Source organism: Capsicum annuum, chromosome 2, assembly GCF_002878395.1.
Source record: "Capsicum annuum cultivar UCD-10X-F1 chromosome 2, UCD10Xv1.1, whole genome shotgun sequence".
Taxonomy (NCBI): domain Eukaryota; kingdom Viridiplantae; phylum Streptophyta; class Magnoliopsida; order Solanales; family Solanaceae; genus Capsicum; species Capsicum annuum.
Window position 1 is genome coordinate 66957602 of NC_061112.1, and position 9965 is coordinate 66967566.

Consider the following 9965-nt stretch of genomic DNA (forward strand, 5'->3'; position numbering starts at 1 on the left):
TGCATACCATTTGATATGCATGCCATACCTTATTTATCCTATTAGGACCGCGTTCTAGTAAATTTTGATATCTTATCTTTTAATATGATACAACATCTATCACTTTAGGATGTGGAATTAAGTCGCAAAACATTGGATTTATCCCTTTGTAACTAACATATGTGAATGGTTAATTAAACGAATTTTAGTTTTGATTTAGGTTCAACATATACGTTATTTCTATCATTGATTTTGAACTTTGATACAACTTTAGCATTGGTTATGGTATTGTTTGAATTTTAATTTTATTGTTGGGCATGGTTACTATGAGTTTCTGTTTGAGTCCCACATCTGGGTATAGTGATTTAGGAGTTCTGATACTGATTATTATTATTTTTGAAATTGTGGTTCCGTTTAGTTCCAGTTCAAGCCCGAGATCTGATTATGAGTTTTATTGTGTATCATACATGTGGTCTCTCATTATTACCCACTATCTCCGATTCGAATCTAGCATATGGACTCTAGTTATTATTCATCACTACCAGTTCGAGCTTAGCATCTGGCTTCTCGTTACTACCCACTAGTAGTGGTTCAAGCCCAGTTCACATCTTGATGGTTACTATGATTTTGTGGGATGGATTTTAGTTATGAATTATAAATGTTTATTTTCATTAATTATTTCTTGTTTGTTCTACCGATTTATAGGGGCACGGTTGGGTTATTTATCTTCTTCAGTGTGTCTAGCGTACTTATGGGAGCCTAGTTATGTTATGTTTGATTTGCCTTTGTTACTGCATTATTTATTTTTTGTATCGCTTATACTTATTCCTTTATCTCATTTGTGTAGCTTGGTAGTTGTTTTACCTTTCTATCCTTATTTATAGTTGACTTAGATTACACCCTCGCATTTTAGTTATATTTTTTCTATATTGATCTCAGTAAACCGATGATTCCTACTAAGTACCCATTATTTTGGTACTCATACTACAGTTCTACATCCTTTTCTTGATGGGATCTAAGTACTATCAGTCGGCGTTGACGTGATTCTCACCATTCAGCACTGATTTTGAGCAGGGTGAGCTTACTATCATCTGAGACTGATCCCCCTCTATCTATTCAAATTTATTCTTTTATACTCGAGACTTCTTGTATATGTGTGTATATTTTGGATTCTGTCTATTACTCTTGGTATCTTTTAGTTGTGGCTCTGGTACTGGCCTTATCAGGTTTTGGAAGGATCCATCTATATATTTGGTTCTTCATCCTTCTCTCATATTGATATATTATATATGTTTTCTTTCTGTTTATCACTTGTTATAATTACAGCTATCATTGTATGCATCTTTTCTAGTTTCTACTAGTTTGCCCATTATCTATTATTACGGACTATGGTCTGGCTTACTGTAGGATAAGGTAGGCGCCATCATCACTTGAGAAATTGAGTCATAACAATATCTTTATCAATATATTTTTTACATCTTGGCACATTTACTTGCAAAAATGATCGAACATCCGCAATACTTATTATGAATCATATTCTCTTCAAGTAATGAACTTTAATCATATGTATGTATTTAATAAATTTTAAATACAATCTTAGTATTATACTGTGGCATTTATCGTATTTATATGATCCACCTTAGCATCACTTTAAAATTCCAAGTTTATCTCTACTTCTTATTCTTTTATTTTGATGGAGGATTTATAAAACTTATCAAGTTAGATCGCATGATAACTACTTGTTGAATGACCGTTCATGCCATTAAGGAAAAAATGACTTTTATATTTTGAACAAATATGTTGAGAATCCATAATATTTTACTTATAATTACCACAATGATGGTTATTATATTTTTTCTCTCAACACCCGTATTCGTATGTTCAATCACTTGTCTTCTTTTAGGCTTATGACGCTACCATATTTATATTAGGAAATGGAGAAGATTCAATGAGATGAACTTAATGGCTTACACCAAAAATATATTATTTTGCATTAGTCATTGTTATCATCAATTCTGTATATGGTCTCAACCTATCAATATCTTAAATTATATAAAGACATGTTAGACCATAATGTGATATGACTCAAACATAAAATCTTAACATCATAATACATTTGATTTTTAACTCGAAGTCTTACTCTTTTATTGCAACGAGACTTGAATCTACTATCTTATCCTTAAACAATTACATAATATGTTAAATATACTAAGACTTGCCCCTGAGTCTTTGATATATTTACTTCTTGCCCTATTTTATGTGGTACAGTTAAAATTTTGTGAGGCAACTAATTTCATAATTAAAACTTTTTTATATATCTTTGAAATATTTTAAGTTGTTAGGTATTGTAATAGTAGTTTTTACATAATTTTCAAATATATAAGTTTTATTTCAAAAATTTTAAATATTTTTATGTCCAAATTCATGGTCAAAGTTTATAAGTTTGAATCTCAATGTCAGTTTATAATTCATGGATAGAATAGACAACCAACTAATATGAGTAGGCATACTTTTTAGTCTTGATGTGAGCATTTTTTTGTGTTTGTATTGGGTAAAGCTGGCCAAAACCTGTGGTAGTAGATATTGGTGGTAGGATCTAAGGAAAATCATGAGTCTAAGAGACTGATCTTCCTAAGAATCATTATCAATCTTATGACAAATCATTCCACCGGGAATGAAAAAAAGCTACATGGCTAGAAGAGAGGGACCTATATCCTTATGATAATTTCAAACAGACAAAAAGGAGTGATACACTTACATGATCAGAGAGGTTAACTAAGCATGACAAAAATATTGGGTGTCGCCACTAATGACATTACCACATGGCTTGTGATCATTGGTCTTAGTACTTTAGTGATTGTGTGGAGCTTTTTTATTGGTTGGTACCACATCCTTGTAATATCTAAATAGTTTACTTTATTTATAAGGGTATTCTGATTTTCAAGCAATATAATGACACTTCTATTATTGGGCATCAAATTTCTACCATTTTACTTAGTCTTTATTTCATATGAATTTTTCTATTTTGAATCATGACCAAAATCTAAGACCGAAGTCTATGAACTGAGTGTTGACAACCTTGAAGGATCTTGAAGCTTCATAAGAATTTCTCTTTTACTTGTTTTACTTACTTTTCCGATAATTAAAATTAAAATATTCAACTATTATTAAAAAGATCTAACATTTTAAGACAAAAAGCGTGTCCTTGAATTCATACAAGTTTACCTATATCATTTATCTATTAGATATTTTGGTATCCATCGTAGGTTTTGGATAATTGTGTATTGGTTTAACTCATTGAACACTAATTCTTACTAGTTTGAATATTGTTGATTCCTGGGAACTCCTTATGGAAAATGAAAGTGATCTGACTAACACCAACCAGACCAATCATGACCTAACCAACGAGTGAGTGGTCAGTATGTAGCCTGCTGCTCGGATGTTAAATTAAACCACCTTTCATAATAAAGTATCTACCTACAGAGGAAATATTTGGTTTTGATATCAAAAACCTAAGCATGAATAATATTAATATGTGAAAAATATACTCTACACTAAGATTTGATGAAGTGGAGTCAATGAAAGAGGGTCATGCTACAAATATGAAAAGTCTCAAAGAAATCTTGTTGGGGCTCATCAAGAAAAAACACTCCATAATAGAGAAATTGAAGACATAGTACCATAAGGTGTGAGAGTTGCATAGTATCATGGATCAAATAACCTCTAACATCTCGAGGGTAAATAAGAAAGCACGACTGGTGATAAAAGATAGACTAATGATTGATAACTAGTAGGAAGAATGCATAGCCAACTAAACTTGAGCCACCGATGAGACTCTAGCATATCTCACCTCGATAAAAGAGTCATTAAGAAAATAAATGAAATTTCACCAATTGGAGTTGAATACTCGAATGAACAATATATCAGGAGCACTCTTAGTCATCAATGGTTTAGACTCTAAGACTTATTCAAATGTTCCTTACATGGATAAGATGGTAACTAGTCCTATCTATAATAGGTTTTAAGTGACGGACCTACCAAGGTATGATTGTAACACGAACCCTCATGAGGGCATTTTATTCTTTTTAACTGTAATAGTTCTTATAGTTATTTTCATATTCTTTGTATTTTTTTTCATTTTTCTCCTTCCCATAGTTTTTTTAGGGTGTTTTTAGTCTTTAAGGGTGTATGACATGATTTCAGAGGTATTCAATTGAGAATTAAGCAGTTTTATTCTTTTCTGAAATTTTGAAAGTTAGTATGATTGACCAAAATCAAATTAGGTGATTTCAAGGTTGAAATAGAGTTTTGACTGTTCCGTTAGCTCTAGAATAATATTTTTTAATTATTAGGATCTTTTCTTAGGGTCCCACAATAGTTTTATGGATTAAGTGGTTCTTTGGAAAGTTAGAATTTTAAAGCCTAGGTTTGACTTAGGTTAACATTCGGTCAATATGAACTTTTTTTTGGCATTTTGATGGTTTCATTGAATTTATCATTTTTAATTTAGTAGCATATTTGATTTGTGTTCACGGAATTCTAAACTAATTTTTGGTGGTTATTCTAAGAAATTTTAGATGTTTCTTCCTCTCATTTGTGAAGCTCCTCTCATAATCGCAAAGGGCCGATAGATCTGCTCATCATGATGGTAATGGAGGGCCCACAATTGCCAAGGGCAATTGAATGGAATCTAGGTAGGGTGGAGTTGGTCATCAAATTTATGGTCAAACCCTTGATCATTAAGGGTGTAGGGAGAATTGACCAATAATCACATAGAGGGTCCTATGACCAAGACAAATAAAATCTTTGGATAGATTTTAAAATTCATTTTCAAACATAAACCCCATAACTCAATTTTTGACGATTGAAACTCATCTTCAAATCTTAAATTTTAAATTTGGAAAATTTGAAGATTTTTCAACTAAAAGAAAGAGATAGTATTTTGATGGTTTTAAGGTCAATTTTAGATTAATTTTGAATAAAATATTTGTCCTTATGGGCTTGAGGTTGACTTATAGAATTCATAATTTATTTTTAGAATGGGTATCTATGATTCTAGTTTCTTATATAAAATATATATGTGATCAGACTGTCCCATTCAAGGACTATAAGAAAGGATAAAGCTTTGATTTTATATTTTATACTCAATTAAGACAAGTTAAGACTTTTTTAAACTCTTTTTTAAATGTTTATGTGTGAAATAATTATAAAAGAGAGTAATGGGGATGAGGGTCCCGTATAGATAAAATGACAAGTATCTATTCGGGTATCAATATTATGTAAAGGGTAAAAGCTATGAATAAACTGGATTGATTTTTTGAAAGCTAGCCTATGTATCTTGATATGAGTCGAGTCGGATATTGATTGTCTTATTTACTATGACTTATATATAAATATATAGGGTGCATGGTAAAAGAGTAATCTATCTATTGTTTGATGACAAAGTTCAACCAATACGCAAGACATATGATTCTACGTGTCATGCTCTATTTATGATTAGAAGGTATTCATCTATTCATTTGTTGTGATATCTATTCTCATGTATATGAGACATTTCATTATATTTCATATGAATTCACATGTATATTAATTGTTGAATCATATGATTTTTTTCTGATTGTCTGTAGGCAAGATCCAAAAGTTTTGAGATATAATTGAGACACTATAACTTATTTTAAATTAATTTTGAGGGACCAAAGAGGTGATCTCATGAATCTTTTATGAGTACTAATTATCTATACAGGACAATGGGTGTGTATATGATTTTTTTCTAGGTACATACATACGAATCATATGCACATATCTCATCATCTATATTGGCTTGACTTGCACTGATATTCGATATGAAAAGATGATTAAGTGGATTGTTTTCTTATTCTAATTTAATTGTGAGGACCAACTATACTAAGTTATTTTCTAGCCATTTCGACTATTGACTTTTAGACTAGGTGCTACTTATGTAGATGAATAGTATAAGATATTTGAGTGGTTCTCACCATTATTTTGAATTAGGATCGATCGATTCTGCTACTGAGTACTTGTTGATAAGTACTCTTTTTTTTATTTTGGGAATTTATGCGTATGTACGAGCTGATTTCTCTAGGTGTTGATTTAGTCCTTCGTGCCATGACTTTTGACTCGAAATTCGAGGTACTTGTTGGATATTCCGTGGCTTCAAGAGAATTCTTCAATCTTTTAATATGTTGTTTTCCCTATTTTTAGTATGTTGAGACGTGTCCATTTATATTATACTTTTGTAGAGGATTGTACTATTGGTATTCAATTATTTTTTTCCTTGTTGTGATTCAATATTTTATTTTCTTGTTGGGATTCATTGTAAATATTTAGTCAATTATTGTGGATATATTTAGGTACATACTAGATATATTTTTTTCCTTTCTTAGATGTACCCAATATTTTCTTTCCATTTACTATGTAGGGTTGTTGTATTAGGTTGGCTATAAATAGGAGTATTTTTTACACAGAATTTATCAAGTAATAAGAAGAAAAATTTCATACTCTACTTTGTTTATTTTTTTATGGTATCAAGAGCAGGGTTTTTTTAATTTCAGTCCTTAATTTCATACTTTTTCTTTGTCGTTTTTTTAAGATGACTGATATTGTATCGCCCTTAAATCACCTATTATTATTAACACTGACACGATTCGAACCAAGGCCTTGTCAGAATAGGCATCTCAAGCCCAACAAGGATCGGAGATCACCCCGCTACCTAATTCAACCAACCAATATCACCCCGCTACCCAATCCAACCAACCAATATATACCCTGAGTCAGATAAATTCTGAACATATGGTAAGATAAGGTGATTAACAACACAAAGACTTTGGGATAGGTCTAAAACTAGGACAAACCCAAGAAAGTTTAATTGTCCAATTCCCAACCAACAACTATAACAAAACCAACATAATAACCAAGTCCATATCTATACCATAACATACCCAAGTCCACATCTTCTCCTTACAAAGCCTCTAAAAGAAATTCAAGAATATCTGGTCGGGACATGCCCCCGACTATAGTCAAAATCAGTGTCCAAGTCTAAACCAATAAAGACATAAGAAAACTCAAAGCAAGAAATAGAACATTTTGAAGTATGAAATCTCACCACTTTAAGTCAACACAAGTTATTCCCGAGCCTAATAACTGAGTAAGTGGTGTAAGAACATAACCAACACCTGCATCGTGTGGGGATATAGCATCAAAGACGGTTAGCAGTTGGAGCTCTAGCATATAACACAAGGATAAGGATAAAATAATGCCAATAGTTTAAATACAATCAACCAATTCAATATATATATATATATGCATATATACCATATCGGGGTAAGAAAGAAGATTAGCATGAACTTTGAAACCTTAACCTGGTTGTGTAGCATGACCATCATAGAACAAGGTACCTACAGGATATATGAGGTCAGCTCTCCCCTAGGTAGAAGGGCCTAAAGCGTGTAGCTGCACGAACTAGAGAATATCAGAAAGTATATATGCCTATATGGGGGACTCAAACCTCCTAACATGATCAAGGTGATTCAATAACCAATACATGAATTATTGGGGACTCGAACCTTCATTTACATATTCATTCGGGGGACTCAAACCACCAGGTCATAAAGACACCCACACCAGCTAGCGCAGTTTTAGTGTTAGTCCTTTGGACTCCACTTTCATGGCCCAGCTATACATCCCACTTTTAAAGTCCAATTTAAAATCATTCTTTCATATACACAACCAACAAGCCAATTACTTACCAAAGTCACTTCATTGGTATCGTCATACCCACACCACTAGCAGGTGTACAATATGCCATTACCATTGTAAATCAACAAATCATTCATTTGACTTTGTGACTCGAACCCATTGTCTAACAAAGACACTTTTTTAATTCAAAGTTTAGGGACTCGAACCCATTGTCTAACAAAGACATAAATCAAGTTAATGTTTAAGGACTTAAACCCTTTTTACCAATCAAACCACCAAGGTTACCAATTAATTCATAACATGGACAACAATTCCTTTAAAAACCCATTTACCAACCATTCATATTCATTAGGCCAATGCCTTAGTTCAAAACATCACTAACATATGACTAGTTTATTCTCTTAGGTATTTTTACAAACACTTTGAGGGCATAACTTTATCAAGTCCAAAACCAAAGTAAAAACCATCAATTTTAGGGTAACCCATGATCCATTTGATAAAACACAATTATCAATCATCCACACATGAAAACTATCATTAAAAATATGTATAAACGCAAGTTAAACTAAGAGTAAACAATACTCAACCATATACAACAAAACCCTCAATATTTATTTTCAAAAACACTATTTATGAATCATAAACAAGATTTAAAACACATGATATTTATGAACTAACAATGAGGTAAGAGTCATATGCCTTATTCATGAAGATTCACAAAAGAAACTTGACTCTTGAGCCTCTAGATGAACACCTTTTAAGAACCCTAACCCTAATTTTCTTGAGAGAGATAAGAGAGGGATTTTGATGTATTTTGGTATTTCAAAGTATATTATAAGAGGCCATAATATGTTTTAAGATGTGGGAACTTAAGGGTTTTGGGGTGGGAAATATCCAAAATGTCCTCGGCTTAAAAGTTGAGAAAGGTGCACAGAAGGGTACGACTCCCCCCTCTCCGAACCGTACACAACCATACAAGTGTTACACACCACTCGTACCATAGGAATCAATTTGGACTCTAACACTGTCCAACATACAAGTCCTTAGACCAAATTGTACCCAATCATACGATTAGTACTTCCTAACCCGTACCCTAGGCATAATCTTCTTTACTAAACTTAGGGAATCATATGATTTAGTAACATAAAACTCGTAACCTAACATACGAATAGGAAGATACCTAATCATACCTTTCACAAAATACAACCAAACTATATTTATTATACTAGTCCCACATTATACGACTAGTATGCACAAGTCGTATGATGTCCAGAATGCTCAACTTAGAAAATTTTCTAAGGGTCCAAGCCAAGTTGTTTTAAACACTTTACAATCTAAAAAAAGTGATAATATCCCTGCATCAATATAGTGGACTCTTCACACGCTTTCTACATTCACCCTTCTAATCATTTAGGTATGAACCTAGTTTCCACCATCTTTGATGAGAAAACCCATAGTAGATAGAGAAGGTAAATTATTATATCTTTGTCAAGAGTAAACAATCTAGGATTCTTTGATGGGTCCCTAGCTTTTCCTAATGCTGATAAAGAACTTCAAGAAGATTGCTCAAGATGTAATGATATGGTCCTATCCTAGTTATTGAATTCCCTTTTCAAAGAAATTGTTGAGTCTGTTTTGTATTCCAAAAGTGAAAAAAAGTTGTGGTCTAACCTAGAAGATAGATTTAGTCAGGCTAATGGTGCTAAACTTTTTCAACATCAAAAATATTTGAATGCAGTAGATCAAGAAAATTTCGGTATGTCTACTTATTTTACAAAAATGAAGAGTATATAGGATGAGTTAGATATACTAAATACATTCTATGCATGTACTTTTGATTGTTAATGTGAGCAAAAGAAAAAGTTTCAAAGGCTTATCAAGATGAGAGACTTCTTCAATTTCTTACGGGTCTTAATGAAACTTTCATAGGTGTTTGGAGAAATATTTTGTTTTCTTCCCCTCTACCCACTATTGGTCAGGCTTACTCCCTTGTTATTCAAGATGAAAAGTAAAGAAAAATTCATACCACTCCTACTTATTCGGGAGAACCAACCTCTTTCTTTGTTGCTAAAATTTAACACTCTTCATTTATCTCATGTTTCTTCCCTTTTGAATCACAGCGTTAAACTATAGGATAATCAAGGGATTCCTATCCAAGATCTTACTTTATACATGCATTTATTGGGTAAACTCATTTATCTAACACATTAAGGGTTAATTTGTCATTCAAAGTGCAATATTTGAGTCAATTTATGCAGGACCCACGTGAA